The sequence below is a fragment of the Lissotriton vulgaris genome, chromosome 1_1, assembly GCF_964263255.1.
Source record: "Lissotriton vulgaris chromosome 1_1, aLisVul1.2, whole genome shotgun sequence".
NCBI lineage: Eukaryota > Metazoa > Chordata > Amphibia > Caudata > Salamandridae > Lissotriton > Lissotriton vulgaris.
Window position 1 is genome coordinate 231,253,073 of NC_141685.1, and position 18,606 is coordinate 231,271,678.

General features: G+C 36.5%; 24 non-coding genes across 24 annotated transcripts; all 24 read left to right on the forward strand.

Annotated features, from left to right (window-relative positions):
* The first annotated feature begins 99 nt into the window (after positions 1-99).
* Positions 100-171, forward strand: TRNAD-GUC (transfer RNA aspartic acid (anticodon GUC)). The gene has a single exon. It is a non-coding gene; the product is annotated as a tRNA-Asp (tRNA).
* A 629-nt stretch (positions 172-800) lies between these two features.
* Positions 801-872, forward strand: TRNAD-GUC (transfer RNA aspartic acid (anticodon GUC)). Its single transcript has one exon. It is a non-coding gene; the product is annotated as a tRNA-Asp (tRNA).
* Positions 873-1,503: 631 nt separating this feature from the next.
* TRNAD-GUC (transfer RNA aspartic acid (anticodon GUC)) lies at positions 1,504-1,575 on the forward strand. The gene has a single exon. It is a non-coding gene; the product is annotated as a tRNA-Asp (tRNA).
* A 631-nt stretch (positions 1,576-2,206) lies between these two features.
* On the forward strand, positions 2,207-2,278 carry TRNAD-GUC (transfer RNA aspartic acid (anticodon GUC)). The gene has a single exon. It is a non-coding gene; the product is annotated as a tRNA-Asp (tRNA).
* A 631-nt stretch (positions 2,279-2,909) lies between these two features.
* Positions 2,910-2,981, forward strand: TRNAD-GUC (transfer RNA aspartic acid (anticodon GUC)). Its single transcript has one exon. It is a non-coding gene; the product is annotated as a tRNA-Asp (tRNA).
* A 636-nt stretch (positions 2,982-3,617) lies between these two features.
* TRNAD-GUC (transfer RNA aspartic acid (anticodon GUC)) lies at positions 3,618-3,689 on the forward strand. Its single transcript has one exon. It is a non-coding gene; the product is annotated as a tRNA-Asp (tRNA).
* Positions 3,690-5,017: 1,328 nt separating this feature from the next.
* On the forward strand, positions 5,018-5,089 carry TRNAD-GUC (transfer RNA aspartic acid (anticodon GUC)). Its single transcript has one exon. It is a non-coding gene; the product is annotated as a tRNA-Asp (tRNA).
* A 611-nt stretch (positions 5,090-5,700) lies between these two features.
* TRNAD-GUC (transfer RNA aspartic acid (anticodon GUC)) lies at positions 5,701-5,772 on the forward strand. The gene has a single exon. It is a non-coding gene; the product is annotated as a tRNA-Asp (tRNA).
* A 627-nt stretch (positions 5,773-6,399) lies between these two features.
* Positions 6,400-6,471, forward strand: TRNAD-GUC (transfer RNA aspartic acid (anticodon GUC)). The gene has a single exon. It is a non-coding gene; the product is annotated as a tRNA-Asp (tRNA).
* A 627-nt stretch (positions 6,472-7,098) lies between these two features.
* TRNAD-GUC (transfer RNA aspartic acid (anticodon GUC)) lies at positions 7,099-7,170 on the forward strand. The gene has a single exon. It is a non-coding gene; the product is annotated as a tRNA-Asp (tRNA).
* A 633-nt stretch (positions 7,171-7,803) lies between these two features.
* Positions 7,804-7,875, forward strand: TRNAD-GUC (transfer RNA aspartic acid (anticodon GUC)). The gene has a single exon. It is a non-coding gene; the product is annotated as a tRNA-Asp (tRNA).
* A 637-nt stretch (positions 7,876-8,512) lies between these two features.
* TRNAD-GUC (transfer RNA aspartic acid (anticodon GUC)) lies at positions 8,513-8,584 on the forward strand. Its single transcript has one exon. It is a non-coding gene; the product is annotated as a tRNA-Asp (tRNA).
* A 609-nt stretch (positions 8,585-9,193) lies between these two features.
* TRNAD-GUC (transfer RNA aspartic acid (anticodon GUC)) lies at positions 9,194-9,265 on the forward strand. The gene has a single exon. It is a non-coding gene; the product is annotated as a tRNA-Asp (tRNA).
* A 627-nt stretch (positions 9,266-9,892) lies between these two features.
* Positions 9,893-9,964, forward strand: TRNAD-GUC (transfer RNA aspartic acid (anticodon GUC)). The gene has a single exon. It is a non-coding gene; the product is annotated as a tRNA-Asp (tRNA).
* A 635-nt stretch (positions 9,965-10,599) lies between these two features.
* On the forward strand, positions 10,600-10,671 carry TRNAD-GUC (transfer RNA aspartic acid (anticodon GUC)). Its single transcript has one exon. It is a non-coding gene; the product is annotated as a tRNA-Asp (tRNA).
* Positions 10,672-12,000: 1,329 nt separating this feature from the next.
* Positions 12,001-12,072, forward strand: TRNAD-GUC (transfer RNA aspartic acid (anticodon GUC)). Its single transcript has one exon. It is a non-coding gene; the product is annotated as a tRNA-Asp (tRNA).
* A 637-nt stretch (positions 12,073-12,709) lies between these two features.
* TRNAD-GUC (transfer RNA aspartic acid (anticodon GUC)) lies at positions 12,710-12,781 on the forward strand. The gene has a single exon. It is a non-coding gene; the product is annotated as a tRNA-Asp (tRNA).
* A 627-nt stretch (positions 12,782-13,408) lies between these two features.
* Positions 13,409-13,480, forward strand: TRNAD-GUC (transfer RNA aspartic acid (anticodon GUC)). Its single transcript has one exon. It is a non-coding gene; the product is annotated as a tRNA-Asp (tRNA).
* Positions 13,481-14,107: 627 nt separating this feature from the next.
* TRNAD-GUC (transfer RNA aspartic acid (anticodon GUC)) lies at positions 14,108-14,179 on the forward strand. The gene has a single exon. It is a non-coding gene; the product is annotated as a tRNA-Asp (tRNA).
* A 629-nt stretch (positions 14,180-14,808) lies between these two features.
* On the forward strand, positions 14,809-14,880 carry TRNAD-GUC (transfer RNA aspartic acid (anticodon GUC)). The gene has a single exon. It is a non-coding gene; the product is annotated as a tRNA-Asp (tRNA).
* Positions 14,881-15,511: 631 nt separating this feature from the next.
* Positions 15,512-15,583, forward strand: TRNAD-GUC (transfer RNA aspartic acid (anticodon GUC)). The gene has a single exon. It is a non-coding gene; the product is annotated as a tRNA-Asp (tRNA).
* A 629-nt stretch (positions 15,584-16,212) lies between these two features.
* Positions 16,213-16,284, forward strand: TRNAD-GUC (transfer RNA aspartic acid (anticodon GUC)). The gene has a single exon. It is a non-coding gene; the product is annotated as a tRNA-Asp (tRNA).
* Positions 16,285-17,613: 1,329 nt separating this feature from the next.
* On the forward strand, positions 17,614-17,685 carry TRNAD-GUC (transfer RNA aspartic acid (anticodon GUC)). Its single transcript has one exon. It is a non-coding gene; the product is annotated as a tRNA-Asp (tRNA).
* Positions 17,686-18,314: 629 nt separating this feature from the next.
* TRNAD-GUC (transfer RNA aspartic acid (anticodon GUC)) lies at positions 18,315-18,386 on the forward strand. Its single transcript has one exon. It is a non-coding gene; the product is annotated as a tRNA-Asp (tRNA).
* Positions 18,387-18,606: the final 220 nt, after the last annotated feature.

Below are 18,606 nucleotides of genomic sequence, written 5' to 3' on the forward strand. Positions count from 1 at the left end.
AACCAAAAGCAGCAATTCTGCCTATTACAATACTGAGAATTGATCGAGGGCATGCCTTAACCCCAGGGAGGTGAGCACTGTTTAACTGAAGACAATAAGTCCTCGTTAGTATAGTGGTCAGTATCCCCGCCTGTCACGCGGGAGACCGGGGTTCAATTCCCCGACGGGGAGGAGATTCCTTTTATTCACACAATTAAATAAAATGATGTACTTTCTAACATTGTAAAATATATCTGTCATTATCCTTGCCTATTCCGATTGAGAAAAAAGGTTGAATTCACTGATGGCCAAAATGCTTACTGATGTGTTAACTGAAATTCAGAATATGCTCTGAATATTTCAGCATGCACAGGCGTACCATCAAAACCAATTTACGTCTACAATCTGTTGGAAAATGAGATGAAGCAGTGGTGAATCCTAGGCCGCTGTTCCACTCAATTGGCACGATTTACAAGTAGAATGACTGCTTTTGGTTAGGAGTGACCCCTGGTGGCTAATAGTTATAAGCTGCAAATGGTAAAGTGAGCTGAATATATATATATATATATATATATAAATATATATATTGATGAATAGAAAGATAGCTAGATAGACAGATCGATAGATATTTATTTCAATGAAATAATTTCTTCATAAAACTAATTGTTTTTGGCTAGGAATTTCTGTATTGTAATAATTTAGGAAAAAAGATTACTTGTCCTAACCAAAAGCAGCAATTCTGCCTATTACAATACTGAGAATTGATCGAGGGCATGCCTTAACCCCAGGGAGGTGAGCACTGTTTAACTGAAGCCAATAAGTCCTCGTTAGTATAGTGGTCAGTATCCCCGCCTGTCACGCGGGAGACCGGGGTTCAATTCCCCGACGGGGAGGAGATTCCTTTTATTCACACAATTAAATAAAATGATGTACTTTCTAACATTGTAAAATATATCTGTCATTATCCTTGCCTATTCCGATTGAGAAAAAAGGTTGAATTCACTGATGGCCAAAATGCTTACTGATGTGTTAACTGAAATTCAGAATATGCTCTGAATATTTCAGCATGCACAGGCGTACCATCAAAACCAATTTACGTCTACAATCTGTTGGAAAATGAGATGAAGCAGTGGTGAATCCTAGGCCGCTGTTCCACTCAATTGGCACGATTTACAAGTAGAATGACTGCTTTTGGTTAGGAGTGACCCCTGGTGGCTAATAGTTATAAGCTGCAAATGGTAAAGTGAGCTGATTATATATATATATATATATATATATAAATATATATATTGATGAATAGAAAGATAGCTAGATAGACAGATCGATAGATATTTATTTCAATTAAATAATTTCTTCATAAAACTAATTGTTTTTGGCTAGGAATTTCTGTATTGTAATAATTTAGGAAAAAAGATTACTTGTCCTAACCAAAAGCAGCAATTCTGCCTATTACAATACTGAGAATTGATCGAGGGCATGCCTTAACCCCAGGGAGATGAGCACTGTTTAACTAAAGCCAATAAGTCCTCGTTAGTATAGTGGTCAGTATCCCCGCCTGTCACGCGGGAGACCGGGGTTCAATTCCCCGACGGGGAGGAGATTCCTTTTATTCACACAATTAAATAAAATGATGTACTTTCTAACATTGTAAAATATATCTGTCATTATCCTTGCCTATTCCGATTGAGAAAAAAGGTTGAATTCACTGATGGCCAAAATGCTTACTGATGTGTTAACTGAAATTCAGAATATGCTCTGAATATTTCAGCATGCACAGGCGTACCATCAAAACCAATTTACGTCTACAATCTGTTGGAAAATGAGATGAAGCAGTGGTGAATCCTAGGCCGCTGTTCCTCTCAATTGGCACGATTTACAAGTAGAATGACTGCTTTTGGTTAGGAGTGACCCCTGGTGGCTAATAGTTATAAGCTGCAAATGGTAAAGTGAGCTGATTATATATATATATATATATATATATAAATATATATATTGATGAATAGAAAGATAGCTAGATAGACAGATCGATAGATATTTATTTCAATGAAATAATTTCTTCATAAAACTAATTGTTTTTGGCTAGGAATTTCTGTATTGTAATAATTTAGGAAAAAAGATTACTTGTCCTAACCAAAAGCAGCAATTCTGCCTATTACAATACTGAGAATTGATCGAGGGCATGCCTTAACCCCAGGGAGATGAGCACTGTTTAACTAAAGCCAATAAGTCCTCGTTAGTATAGTGGTCAGTATCCCCGCCTGTCACGCGGGAGACCGGGGTTCAATTCCCCGACGGGGAGGAGATTCCTTTTATTCACACAATTAAATAAAATGATGTACTTTCTAACATTGTAAAATATATCTGTCATTATCCTTGCCTATTCCGATTGAGAAAAAAGGTTGAATTCACTGATGGCCAAAATGCTTACTGATGTGTTAACTGAAATTCAGAATATGCTCTGAATATTTCAGCATGCACAGGCGTACCATCAAAACCAATTTACGTCTACAATCTGTTGGAAAATGAGATGAAGCAGTGGTGAATCCTAGGCCGCTGTTCCACTCAATTGGCACGATTTACAAGTAGAATGACTGCTTTTGGTTAGGAGTGACCCCTGGTGGCTAATAGTTATAAGCTGCAAATGGTAAAGTGAGCTGATTATATATATATATATATATATATATAAATATATATATTGATGAATAGAAAGATAGCTAGATAGACAGATCGATAGATATTTATTTCAATGAAATAATTTCTTCATAAAACTAATTGTTTTTGGCTAGGAATTTCTGTATTGTAATAATTTAGGAAAAAAGATTACTTGTCCTAACCAAAAGCAGCAATTCTGCCTATTACAATACTGAGAATTGATCGAGGGCATGCCTTAACCCCAGGGAGGTGAGCACTGTTTAACTGAAGCCAATAAGTCCTCGTTAGTATAGTGGTCAGTATCCCCGCCTGTCACGCGGGAGACCGGGGTTCAATTCCCCGACGGGGAGGTGATTCCTTTTATTCACACAATTAAATAAAATGATGTACTTTCTAACATTGTAAAATATATCTGTCATTATCCTTGCCTATTCCGATTGAGAAAAAAGGTTGAATTCACTGATGGCCAAAATGCTTACTGATGTGTTAACTGAAATTCAGAATATGCTCTGAATATTTCAGCATGCACAGGCGTACCATCAAAACCAATTTACGTCTACAATCTGTTGGAAAATGAGATGAAGCAGTGGTGAATCCTAGGCCGCTGTTCCACTCGATTTGCACGATTTACAAGTAGAATGACTGCTTTTGGTTAGTAGTGACCCCTGGTGGCTAATAGTTATAAGCTGCAAATGGTAAAGTGAGCTGATTATATATATATATATATATATATATATATATAAATATATATATTGATGAATAGAAAGATAGCTAGATAGACAGATCGATAGATATTATTTCAATGAAATAATTTCTTCATAAAACTAATTGTTTTTGGCTAGGAATTTCTGTATTGTAATAATTTAGGAAAAAAGATTACTTGTCCTAACCAAAAGCAGCAATTCTGCCTATTACAATACTGAGAATTGATCGAGGGCATGCCTTAACCCCAGGGAGGTGAGCACTGTTTAACTGAAGCCAATAAGTCCTCGTTAGTATAGTGGTCAGTATCCCCGCCTGTCACGCGGGAGACCGGGGTTCAATTCCCCGACGGGGAGGCGATTCCTTTTATTCACACAATTAAATAAAATGATGTACTTTCTAACATTGTAAAATATATCTGTCATTATCCTTGCCTATTCCGATTGAGAAAAAAGGTTGAATTCACTGATGGCCAAAATGCTTACTGATGTGTTAACTGAAATTCAGAATATGCTCTGAATATTTCAGCATGCACAGGCGTACCATCAAAACCAATTTACGTCTACAATCTGTTGGAAAATGAGATGAAGCAGTGGTGAATCCTAGGCCGCTGTTCCACTCGATTTGCACGATTTACAAGTAGAATGACTGCTTTTGGTTAGTAGTGACCCCTGGTGGCTAATAGTTATAAGCTGCAAATGGTAAAGTGAGCTGATTATATATATATATATATATATAAATATATATATTGATGAATAGAAAGATAGCTAGATAGACAGATCGATAGATATTTATTTCAATGAAATAATTTCTTCATAAAACTAATTGTTTTTGGCTAGGAATTTCTGTATTGTAATAATTTAGGAAAAAAGATTACTTGTCCTAACCAAAAGCAGCAATTCTGCCTATTACAATACTGAGAATTGATCGAGGGCATGCCTTAACCCCAGGGAGGTGAGCACTGTTTAACTGAAGCCAATAAGTCCTCGTTAGTATAGTGGTCAGTATCCCCGCCTGTCACGCGGGAGACTGGGGTTCAATTCCCCGACGGGGAGGAGATTCCTTTTATTCACACAATTAAATAAAATGATGTACTTTCTAACATTGTAAAATATATCTGTCATTATCCTTGCCTATTCCGATTGAGAAAAAAGGTTGAATTCACTGATGGCCAAAATGCTTACTGATGTGTTAACTGAAATTCAGAATATGCTCTGAATATTTCAGCATGCACAGGCGTACCATCAAAACCAATTTACGTCTACAATCTGTTGGAAAATGAGATGAAGCAGTGGTGAATCCTAGGCCGCTGTTCCACTCAATTGGCACGATTTACAAGTAGAATGACTGCTTTTGGTTAGGAGTGACCCCTGGTGGCTAATAGTTATAAGCTGCAAATGGTAAAGTGAGCTGATTATATATATATATATATATATATACATATATATATTGATGAATAGAAAGATAGCTAGATAGACAGATCGATAGATATTTATTTCAATGAAATAATTTCTTCATAAAACTAATTGTTTTTGGCTAGGAATTTCTGTATTGTAATAATTTAGGAAAAAAGATTACTTGTCCTAACCAAAAGCAGCAATTCTGCCTATTACAATACTGAGAATTGATCGAGGGCATGCCTTAACCCCAGGGAGATGAGCACTGTTTAACTGAAGCCAATAAGTCCTCGTTAGTATAGTGGTCAGTATCCCCGCCTGTCACGCGGGAGACCGGGGTTCAATTCCCCGACGGGGAGGAGATTCCTTTTATTCACACAATTAAATAAAATGATGTACTTTCTAACATTGTAAAATATATCTGTCATTATCCTTGCCTATTCCGATTGAGAAAAAAGGTTGAATTCACTGATGGCCAAAATGCTTACTGATGTGTTAACTGAAATTCAGAATATGCTCTGAATATTTCAGCATGCACAGGCGTACCATCAAAACCAATTTACGTCTACAATCTGTTGGAAAATGAGATGAAGCAGTGGTGAATCCTAGGCCGCTGTTCCACTCGATTGGCACGATTTACAAGTAGAATGACTGCTTTTGGTTAGTAGTGACCCCTGGTGGCTAATAGTTATAAGCTGCAAATGGTAAAGTGAGCTGATTATATATATATATATATTGATGAATAGAAAGATAGCTAGATAGACAGATCGATAGATATTTATTTCAATGAAATAATTTCTTCATAAAACTAATTGTTTTTGGCTAGGAATTTCTGTATTGTAATAATTTAGGAAAAAAGATTACTTGTCCTAACCAAAAGCAGCAATTCTGCCTATTACAATACTGAGAATTGATCGAGGGCATGCCTTAACCCCAGGGAGGTGAGCACTGTTTAACTAAAGCCAATAAGTCCTCGTTAGTATAGTGGTCAGTATCCCCGCCTGTCACGCGGGAGACCGGGGTTCAATTCCCCGACGGGGAGGCGATTCCTTTTATTCACACAATTAAATAAAATGATGTACTTTCTAACATTGTAAAATATATCTGTCATTATCCTTGCCTATTCCGATTGAGAAAAAAGGTTGAATTAACTGATGGCCAAAATGCTTACTGATGTGTTAACTGAAATTCAGAATATGCTCTGAATATTTCAGCATGCACAGGCGTACCATCAAAACCAATTTACGTCTACAATCTGTTGGAAAATGAGATGAAGCAGTGGTGAATCCTAGGCCGCTGTTCCACTCGATTTGCACGATTTACAAGTAGAATGACTGCTTTTGGTTAGTAGTGACCCCTGGTGGCTAATAGTTATAAGCTGCAAATGGTAAAGTGAGCTGATTATATATATATATATATATATAAATATATATATTGATGAATAGAAAGATAGCTAGATAGACAGATCGATAGATATTTATTTCAATGAAATAATTTCTTCATAAAACTAATTGTTTTTGGCTAGGAATTTCTGTATTGTAATAATTTAGGAAAAAAGATTACTTGTCCTAACCAAAAGCAGCAATTCTGCCTATTACAATACTGAGAATTGATCGAGGGCATGCCTTAACCCCAGGGAGGTGAGCACTGTTTAACTGAAGCCAATAAGTCCTCGTTAGTATAGTGGTCAGTATCCCCGCCTGTCACGCGGGAGACCGGGGTTCAATTCCCCGACGGGGAGGAGATTCCTTTTATTCACACAATTAAATAAAATGATGTACTTTCTAACATTGTAAAATATATCTGTCATTATCCTTGCCTATTCCGATTGAGAAAAAAGGTTGAATTCACTGATGGCCAAAATGCTTACTGATGTGTTAACTGAAATTCAGAATATGCTCTGAATATTTCAGCATGCACAGGCGTACCATCAAAACCAATTTACGTCTACAATCTGTTGGAAAATGAGATGAAGCAGTGGTGAATCCTAGGCCGCTGTTCCACTCAATTGGCACGATTTACAAGTAGAATGACTGCTTTTGGTTAGGAGTGACCCCTGGTGGCTAATAGTTATAAGCTGCAAATGGTAAAGTGAGCTGATTATATATATATATATATATATAAATATATATATTGATGAATAGAAAGATAGCTAGATAGACAGATCGATAGATATTTATTTCAATGAAATAATTTCTTCATAAAACTAATTGTTTTTGGCTAGGAATTTCTGTATTGTAATAATTTAGGAAAAAAGATTACTTGTCCTAACCAAAAGCAGCAATTCTGCCTATTACAATACTGAGAATTGATCGAGGGCATGCCTTAACCCCAGGGAGGTGAGCACTGTTTAACTGAAGCCAATAAGTCCTCGTTAGTATAGTGGTCAGTATCCCCGCCTGTCACGCGGGAGACCGGGGTTCAATTCCCCGACGGGGAGGCGATTCCTTTTATTCACACAATTAAATAAAATGATGTACTTTCTAACATTGTAAAATATATCTGTCATTATCCTTGCCTATTCCGATTGAGAAAAAAGGTTGAATTCACTGATGGCCAAAATGCTTACTGATGTGTTAACTGAAATTCAGAATATGCTCTGAATATTTCAGCATGCACAGGCGTACCATCAAAACCAATTTACGTCTACAATCTGTTGGAAAATGAGATGAAGCAGTGGTGAATCCTAGGCCGCTGTTCCACTCGATTGGCACGATTTACAAGTAGAATGACTGCTTTTGGTTAGTAGTGACCCCTGGTGGCTAATAGTTATAAGCTGCAAATGGTAAAGTGAGCTGATTATATATATATATATATATATATATATAAATATATATATTGATGAATAGAAAGATAGCTAGATAGACAGATCGATAGATATTTATTTCAATGAAATAATTTCTTCATAAAACTAATTGTTTTTGGCTAGGAATTTCTGTATTGTAATAATTTAGGAAAAAAGATTACTTGTCCTAACCAAAAGCAGCAATTCTGCCTATTACAATACTGAGAATTGATCGAGGGCATGCCTTAACCCCAGGGAGGTGAGCACTGTTTAACTGAAGCCAATAAGTCCTCGTTAGTATAGTGGTCAGTATCCCCGCCTGTCACGCGGGAGACCGGGGTTCAATTCCCCGACGGGGAGGAGATTCCTTTTATTCACACAATTAAATAAAATGATGTACTTTCTAACATTGTAAAATATATCTGTCATTATCCTTGCCTATTCAATTGAGAAAAAAGGTTGAATTCACTGATGGCCAAAATGCTTACTGATGTGTTAACTGAAATTCAGAATATGCTCTGAATATTTCAGCATGCACAGGCGTACCATCAAAACCAATTTACGTCTACAATCTGTTGGAAAATGAGATGAAGCAGTGGTGAATCCTAGGCCGCTGTTCCACTCGATTGGCACGATTTACAAGTAGAATGACTGCTTTTGGTTAGTAGTGATCCCTGGTGGCTAATAGTTATAAGCTGCAAATGGTAAAGTGAGCTGATTATATATATATATAATATATATATATATATATAAATATATATATTGATGAATAGAAAGATAGCTAGATAGACAGATCGATAGATATTTATTTCAATGAAATAATTTCTTCATAAAACTAATTGTTTTTGGCTAGGAATTTCTGTATTGTAATAATTTAGGAAAAAAGATTACTTGTCCTAACCAAAAGCAGCAATTCTGCCTATTACAATACTGAGAATTGATCGAGGGCATGCCTTAACCCCAGGGAGGTGAGCACTGTTTAACTGAAGCCAATAAGTCCTCGTTAGTATAGTGGTCAGTATCCCCGCCTGTCACGCGGGAGACCGGGGTTCAATTCCCCGACGGGGAGGAGATTCCTTTTATTCACACAATTAAATAAAATGATGTACTTTCTAACATTGTAAAATATATCTGTCATTATCCTTGCCTATTCCGATTGAGAAAAAAGGTTGAATTCACTGATGGCCAAAATGCTTACTGATGTGTTAACTGAAATTCAGAATATGCTCTGAATATTTCAGCATGCACAGGCGTACCATCAAAACCAATTTACGTCTACAATCTGTTGGAAAATGAGATGAAGCAGTGGTGAATCCTAGGCCGCTGTTCCACTCGATTGGCACGATTTACAAGTAGAATGACTGCTTTTGGTTAGTAGTGACCCCTGGTGGCTAATAGTTATAAGCTGCAAATGGTAAAGTGAGCTGATTATATATATATATATTGATGAATAGAAAGATAGCTAGATAGACAGATCGATAGATATTTATTTCAATGAAATAATTTCTTCATAAAACTAATTGTTTTTGGCTAGGAATTTCTGTATTGTAATAATTTAGGAAAAAAGATTACTTGTCCTAACCAAAAGCAGCAATTCTGCCTATTACAATACTGAGAATTGATCGAGGGCATGCCTTAACCCCAGGGAGGTGAGCACTGTTTAACTAAAGCCAATAAGTCCTCGTTAGTATAGTGGTCAGTATCCCCGCCTGTCACGCGGGAGACCGGGGTTCAATTCCCCGACGGGGAGGCGATTCCTTTTATTCACACAATTAAATAAAATGATGTACTTTCTAACATTGTAAAATATATCTGTCATTATCCTTGCCTATTCCGATTGAGAAAAAAGGTTGAATTCACTGATGGCCAAAATGCTTACTGATGTGTTAACTGAAATTCAGAATATGCTCTGAATATTTCAGCATGCACAGGCGTACCATCAAAACCAATTTACGTCTACAATCTGTTGGAAAATGAGATGAAGCAGTGGTGAATCCTAGGCCGCTGTTCCACTCGATTTGCACGATTTACAAGTAGAATGACTGCTTTTGGTTAGTAGTGACCCCTGGTGGCTAATAGTTATAAGCTGCAAATGGTAAAGTGAGCTGATTATATATATATATATATATATAAATATATATATTGATGAATAGAAAGATAGCTAGATAGACAGATCGATAGATATTTATTTCAATGAAATAATTTCTTCATAAAACTAATTGTTTTTGGCTAGGAATTTCTGTATTGTAATAATTTAGGAAAAAAGATTACTTGTCCTAACCAAAAGCAGCAATTCTGCCTATTACAATACTGAGAATTGATCGAGGGCATGCCTTAACCCCAGGGAGGTGAGCACTGTTTAACTGAAGCCAATAAGTCCTCGTTAGTATAGTGGTCAGTATCCCCGCCTGTCACGCGGGAGACCGGGGTTCAATTCCCCGACGGGGAGGAGATTCCTTTTATTCACACAATTAAATAAAATGATGTACTTTCTAACATTGTAAAATATATCTGTCATTATCCTTGCCTATTCCGATTGAGAAAAAAGGTTGAATTCACTGATGGCCAAAATGCTTACTGATGTGTTAACTGAAATTCAGAATATGCTCTGAATATTTCAGCATGCACAGGCGTACCATCAAAACCAATTTACGTCTACAATCTGTTGGAAAATGAGATGAAGCAGTGGTGAATCCTAGGCCGCTGTTCCACTCGATTGGCACGATTTACAAGTAGAATGACTGCTTTTGGTTAGTAGTGACCCCTGGTGGCTAATAGTTATAAGCTGCAAATGGTAAAGTGAGCTGATTATATATATATATATATATATATATATATAACTATATATATAGATGAATAGAAAGATAGCTAGATAGACAGATCGATAGATATTTATTTCAATGAAATAATTTCTTCATAAAACTAATTGTTTTTGGCTAGGAATTTCTGTATTGTAATAATTTAGGAAAAAAGATTACTTGTCCTAACCAAAAGCAGCAATTCTGCCTATTACAATACTGAGAATTGATCGAGGGCATGCCTTAACCCCAGGGAGGTGAGCACTGTTTAACTGAAGCCAATAAGTCCTCGTTAGTATAGTGGTCAGTATCCCCGCCTGTCACGCGGGAGACCGGGGTTCAATTCCCCGACGGGGAGGAGATTCCTTTTATTCACACAATTAAATAAAATGATGTACTTTCTAACATTGTAAAATATATCTGTCATTATCCTTGCCTATTCCGATTGAGAAAAAAGGTTGAATTCACTGATGGCCAAAATGCTTACTGATGTGTTAACTGAAATTCAGAATATGCTCTGAATATTTCAGCATGCACAGGCGTACCATCAAAACCAATTTACGTCTACAATCTGTTGGAAAATGAGATGAAGCAGTGGTGAATCCTAGGCCGCTGTTCCACTCAATTGGCACGATTTACAAGTAGAATGACTGCTTTTGGTTAGGAGTGACCCCTGGTGGCTAATAGTTATAAGCTGCAAATGGTAAAGTGAGCTGATTATATATATATATATATATATATAAATATATATATTGATGAATAGAAAGATAGCTAGATAGACAGATCGATAGATATTTATTTCAATGAAATAATTTCTTCATAAAACTAATTGTTTTTGGCTAGGAATTTCTGTATTGTAATAATTTAGGAAAAAAGATTACTTGTCCTAACCAAAAGCAGCAATTCTGCCTATTACAATACTGAGAATTGATCGAGGGCATGCCTTAACCCCAGGGAGATGAGCACTGTTTAACTGAAGCCAATAAGTCCTCGTTAGTATAGTGGGTCAGTATCCCCGCCTGTCACGCGGGAGACCGGGGTTCAATTCCCCGACGGGGAGGAGATTCCTTTTATTCACACAATTAAATAAAATGATGTACTTTCTAACATTGTAAAATATATCTGTCATTATCCTTGCCTATTCCGATTGAGAAAAAAGGTTGAATTCACTGATGGCCAAAATGCTTACTGATGTGTTAACTGAAATTCAGAATATGCTCTGAATATTTCAGCATGCACAGGCGTACCATCAAAACCAATTTACGTCTACAATCTGTTGGAAAATGAGATGAAGCAGTCTTGAATCCTAGGCCGCTGTTCCACTCGATTTGCACGATTTACAAGTAGAATGACTGCTTTTGGTTAGTAGTGACCCCTGGTGGCTAATAGTTATAAGCTGCAAATGGTAAAGTGAGCTGAATATATATATATATATATATATAAATATATATATTGATGAATAGAAAGATAGCTAGATAGACAGATCGATAGATATTTATTTCAATGAAATAATTTCTTCATAAAACTAATTGTTTTTGGCTAGGAATTTCTGTATTGTAATAATTTAGGAAAAAAGATTACTTGTCCTAACCAAAAGCAGCAATTCTGCCTATTACAATACTGAGAATTGATCGAGGGCATGCCTTAACCCCAGGGAGGTGAGCACTGTTTAACTGAAGCCAATAAGTCCTCGTTAGTATAGTGGTCAGTATCCCCGCCTGTCACGCGGGAGACCGGGGTTCAATTCCCCGACGGGGAGGAGATTCCTTTTATTCACACAATTAAATAAAATGATGTACTTTCTAACATTGTAAAATATATCTGTCATTATCCTTGCCTATTCCGATTGAGAAAAAAGGTTGAATTCACTGATGGCCAAAATGCTTACTGATGTGTTAACTGAAATTCAGAATATGCTCTGAATATTTCAGCATGCACAGGCGTACCATCAAAACCAATTTACGTCTACAATCTGTTGGAAAATGAGATGAAGCAGTGGTGAATCCTAGGCCGCTGTTCCACTCGATTTGCACGATTTACAAGTAGAATGACTGCTTTTGGTTAGTAGTGACCCCTGGTGGCTAATAGTTATAAGCTGCAAATGGTAAAGTGAGCTGAATATATATATATATATATATATATATATATATAAATATATATATTGATGAATAGAAAGATAGCTAGATAGACAGATCGATAGATATTTATTTCAATGAAATAATTTCTTCATAAAACTAATTGTTTTTGGCTAGGAATTTCTGTATTGTAATAATTTGGGAAAAAAGATTACTTGTCCTAACCAAAAGCAGCAATTCTGCCTATTACAATACTGAGAATTGATCGAGGGCATGCCTTAACCCCAGGGAGGTGAGCACTGTTTAACTGAAGCCAATAAGTCCTCGTTAGTATAGTGGTCAGTATCCCCGCCTGTCACGCGGGAGACCGGGGTTCAATTCCCCGACGGGGAGGAGATTCCTTTTATTCACACAATTAAATAAAATGATGTACTTTCTAACATTGTAAAATATATCTGTCATTATCCTTGCCTATTCCGATTGAGAAAAAAGGTTGAATTCACTGATGGCCAAAATGCTTACTGATGTGTTAACTGAAATTCAGAATATGCTCTGAATATTTCAGCATGCACAGGCGTACCATCAAAACCAATTTACGTCTACAATCTGTTGGAAAATGAGATGAAGCAGTGGTGAATCCTAGGCCGCTGTTCCACTCAATTGGCACGATTTACAAGTAGAATGACTGCTTTTGGTTAGGAGTGACCCCTGGTGGCTAATAGTTATAAGCTGCAAATGGTAAAGTGAGCTGAATATATATATATATATATATATAAATATATATATTGATGAATAGAAAGATAGCTAGATAGACAGATCGATAGATATTTATTTCAATGAAATAATTTCTTCATAAAACTAATTGTTTTTGGCTAGGAATTTCTGTATTGTAATAATTTAGGAAAAAAGATTACTTGTCCTAACCAAAAGCAGCAATTCTGCCTATTACAATACTGAGAATTGATCGAGGGCATGCCTTAACCCCAGGGAGATGAGCACTGTTTAACTGAAGCCAATAAGTCCTCGTTAGTATAGTGGTCAGTATCCCCGCCTGTCACGCGGGAGACCGGGGTTCAATTCCCCGACGGGGAGGAGATTCCTTTTATTCACACAATTAAATAAAATGATGTACTTTCTAACATTGTAAAATATATCTGTCATTATCCTTGCCTATTCCGATTGAGAAAAAAGGTTGAATTCACTGATGGCCAAAATGCTTACTGATGTGTTAACTGAAATTCAGAATATGCTCTGAATATTTCAGCATGCACAGGCGTACCATCAAAACCAATTTACGTCTACAATCTGTTGGAAAATGAGATGAAGCAGTGGTGAATCCTAGGCCGCTGTTCCACTCGATTTGCACGATTTACAAGTAGAATGACTGCTTTTGGTTAGTAGTGACCCCTGGTGGCTAATAGTTATAAGCTGCAAATGGTAAAGTGAGCTGAATATATATATATATATATATATAAATATATATATTGATGAATAGAAAGATAGCTAGATAGACAGATCGATAGATATTTATTTCAATGAAATAATTTCTTCATAAAACTAATTGTTTTTGGCTAGGAATTTCTGTATTGTAATAATTTAGGAAAAAAGATTACTTGTCCTAACCAAAAGCAGCAATTCTGCCTATTACAATACTGAGAATTGATCGAGGGCATGCCTTAACCCCAGGGAGGTGAGCACTGTTTAACTGAAGCCAATAAGTCCTCGTTAGTATAGTGGTCAGTATCCCCGCCTGTCACGCGGGAGACCGGGGTTCAATTCCCCGACGGGGAGGAGATTCCTTTTATTCACACAATTAAATAAAATGATGTACTTTCTAACATTGTAAAATATATCTGTCATTATCCTTGCCTATTCCGATTGAGAAAAAAGGTTGAATTCACTGATGGCCAAAATGCTTACTGATGTGTTAACTGAAATTCAGAATATGCTCTGAATATTTCAGCATGCACAGGCGTACCATCAAAACCAATTTACGTCTACAATCTGTTGGAAAATGAGATGAAGCAGTGGTGAATCCTAGGCCGCTGTTCCACTCAATTGGCACGATTTACAAGTAGAATGACTGCTTTTGGTTAGGAGTGACCCCTGGTGGCTAATAGTTATAAGCTGCAAATGGTAAAGTGAGCTGATTATATATATATATATATATATATAAATATATATATTGATGAATAGAAAGATAGCTAGATAGACAGATCGATAGATATTTATTTCAATGAAATAATTTCTTCATAAAACTAATTGTTTTTGGCTAGGAATTTCTGTATTGTAATAATTTAGGAAAAAAGATTACTTGTCCTAACCAAAAGCAGCAATTCTGCCTATTACAATACTGAGAATTGATCGAGGGCATGCCTTAACCCCAGGGAGATGAGCACTGTTTAACTGAAGCCAATAAGTCCTCGTTAGTATAGTGGTCAGTATCCCCGCCTGTCACGCGGGAGACCGGGGTTCAATTCCCCGACGGGGAGGAGATTCCTTTTATTCACACAATTAAATAAAATGATGTACTTTCTAACATTGTAAAATATATCTGTCATTATCCTTGCCTATTCCGATTGAGAAAAAAGGTTGAATTCACTGATGGCCAAAATGCTTACTGATGTGTTAACTGAAATTCAGAATATGCTCTGAATATTTCAGCATGCACAGGCGTACCATCAAAACCAATTTACGTCTACAATCTGTTGGAAAATGAGATGAAGCAGTGGTGAATCCTAGGCCGCTGTTCCACTCGATTTGCACGATTTACAAGTAGAATGACTGCTTTTGGTTAGTAGTGACCCCTGGTGGCTAATAGTTATAAGCTGCAAATGGTAAAGTGAGCTGAATATATATATATATATATATATATATAAATATATATATTGATGAATAGAAAGATAGCTAGATAGACAGATCGATAGATATTTATTTCAATGAAATAATTTCTTCATAAAACTAATTGTTTTTGGCTAGGAATTTCTGTATTGTAATAATTTAGGAAAAAAGATTACTTGTCCTAACCAAAAGCAGCAATTCTGCCTATTACAATACTGAGAATTGATCGAGGGCATGCCTTAACCCCAGGGAGGTGAGCACTGTTTAACTGAAGCCAATAAGTCCTCGTTAGTATAGTGGTCAGTATCCCCGCCTGTCACGCGGGAGACCGGGGTTCAATTCCCCGACGGGGAGGAGATTCCTTTTATTCACACAATTAAATAAAATGATGTACTTTCTAACATTGTAAAATATATCTGTCATTATCCTTGCCTATTCCGATTGAGAAAAAAGGTTGAATTCACTGATGGCCAAAATGCTTACTGATGTGTTAACTGAAATTCAGAATATGCTCTGAATATTTCAGCATGCACAGGCGTACCATCAAAACCAATTTACGTCTACAATCTGTTGGAAAATGAGATGAAGCAGTGGTGAATCCTAGGCCGCTGTTCCACTCGATTTGCACGATTTACAAGTAGAATGACTGCTTTTGGTTAGTAGTGACCCCTGGTGGCTAATAGTTATAAGCTGCAAATGGTAAAGTGAGCTGAATATATATATATATATATATATATAAATATATATATTGATGAATAGAAAGATAGCTAGATAGACAGATCGATAGATATTTATTTCAATGAAATAATTTCTTCATAAAACTAATTGTTTTTGGCTAGGAATTTCTGTATTGTAATAATTTAGGAAAAAAGATTACTTGTCCTAACCAAAAGCAGCAATTCTGCCTATTACAATACTGAGAATTGATCGAGGGCATGCCTTAACCCCAGGGAGGTGAGCACTGTTTAACTGAAGCCAATAAGTCCTCGTTAGTATAGTGGTCAGTATCCCCGCCTGTCACGCGGGAGACCGGGGTTCAATTCCCCGACGGGGAGGAGATTCCTTTTATTCACACAATTAAATAAAATGATGTACTTTCTAACATTGTAAAATATATCTGTCATTATCCTTGCCTATTCCGATTGAGAAAAAAGGTTGAATTCACTGATGGCCAAAATGCTTACTGATGTGTTAACTGAAATTCAGAATATGCTCTGAATATTTCAGCATGCACAGGCGTACCATCAAAACCAATTTACGTCTACAATCTGTTGGAAAATGAGATGAAGCAGTGGTGAATCCTAGGCCGCTGTTCCACTCAATTGGCACGATTTACAAGTAGAATGACTGCTTTTGGTTAGGAGTGACCCCTGGTGGCTAATAGTTATAAGCTGCAAATGGTAAAGTGAGCTGATTATATATATATATATATATATATAAATATATATATTGATGAATAGAAAGATAGCTAGATAGACAGATCGATAGATATTTATTTCAATGAAATAATTTCTTCATAAAACTAATTGTTTTTGGCTAGGAATTTCTGTATTGTAATAATTTAGGAAAAAAGATTACTTGTCCTAACCAAAAGCAGCAATTCTGCCTATTACAATACTGAGAATTGATCGAGGGCATGCCTTAACCCCAGGGAGATGAGCACTGTTTAACTGAAGCCAATAAGTCCTCGTTAGTATAGTGGGTCAGTATCCCCGCCTGTCACGCGGGAGACCGGGGTTCAATTCCCCGACGGGGAGGAGATTCCTTTTATTCACACAATTAAATAAAATGATGTACTTTCTAACATTGTAAAATATATCTGTCATTATCCTTGCCTATTCCGATTGAGAAAAAAGGTTGAATTCACTGATGGCCAAAATGCTTACTGATGTGTTAACTGAAATTCAGAATATGCTCTGAATATTTCAGCATGCACAGGCGTACCATCAAAACCAATTTACGTCTACAATCTGTTGGAAAATGAGATGAAGCAGTGGTGAATCCTAGGCCGCTGTTCCACTCGATTTGCACGATTTACAAGTAGAATGACTGCTTTTGGTTAGTAGTGACCCCTGGTGGCTAATAGTTATAAGCTGCAAATGGTAAAGTGAGCTGAATATATATATATATATATATATAAATATATATATTGATGAATAGAAAGATAGCTAGATAGACAGATCGATAGATATTTATTTCAATGAAATAATTTCTTCATAAAACTAATTGTTTTTGGCTAGGAATTTCTGTATTGTAATAATTTAGGAAAAAAGATTACTTGTCCTAACCAAAAGCAGCAATTCTGCCTATTACAATACTGAGAATTGATCGAGGGCATGCCTTAACCCCAGGGAGGTGAGCACTGTTTAACTGAAGCCAATAAGTCCTCGTTAGTATAGTGGTCAGTATCCCCGCCTGTCACGCGGGAGACCGGGGTTCAATTCCCCGACGGGGAGGAGATTCCTTTTATTCACACAATTAAATAAAATGATGTACTTTCTAACATTGTAAAATATATCTGTCATTATCCTTGCCTATTCCGATTGAGAAAAAAGGTTGAATTCACTGATGGCCAAAATGCTTACTGATGTGTTAACTGAAATTCAGAATATGCTCTGAATATTTCAGCATGCACAGGCGTACCATCAAAACCAATTTACGTCTACAATCTGTTGGAAAATGAGATGAAGCAGTGGTGAATCCTAGGCCGCTGTTCCACTCAATTGGCACGATTTACAAGTAGAATGACTGCTTTTGGTTAGGAGTGACCCCTGGTGGCTAATAGTTATAAGCTGCAAATGGTAAAGTGAGCTGATTATATATATATATATATATATATAAATATATATATTGATGAATAGAAAGATAGCTAGATAGACAGATCGATAGATATTTATTTCAATGAAATAATTTCTTCATAAAACTAATTGTTTTTGGCTAGGAATTTCTGTATTGTAATAATTTAGGAAAAAAGATTACTTGTCCTAACCAAAAGCAGCAATTCTGCCTATTACAATACTGAGAATTGATCGAGGGCATGCCTTAACCCCAGGGAGATGAGCACTGTTTAACTGAAGCCAATAAGTCCTCGTTAGTATAGTGGTCAGTATCCCCGCCTGTCACGCGGGAGACCGGGGTTCAATTCCCCGACGGGGAGGAGATTCCTTTTATTCACACAATTAAATAAAATGATGTACTTTCTAACATTGTAAAATATATCTGTCATTATCCTTGCCTATTCCGATTGAGAAAAAAGGTTGAATTCACTGATGGCCAAAATGCTTACTGATGTGTTAACTGAAATTCAGAATATGCTCTGAATATTTCAGCATGCACAGGCGTACCATCAAAACCAATTTACGTCTACAATCTGTTGG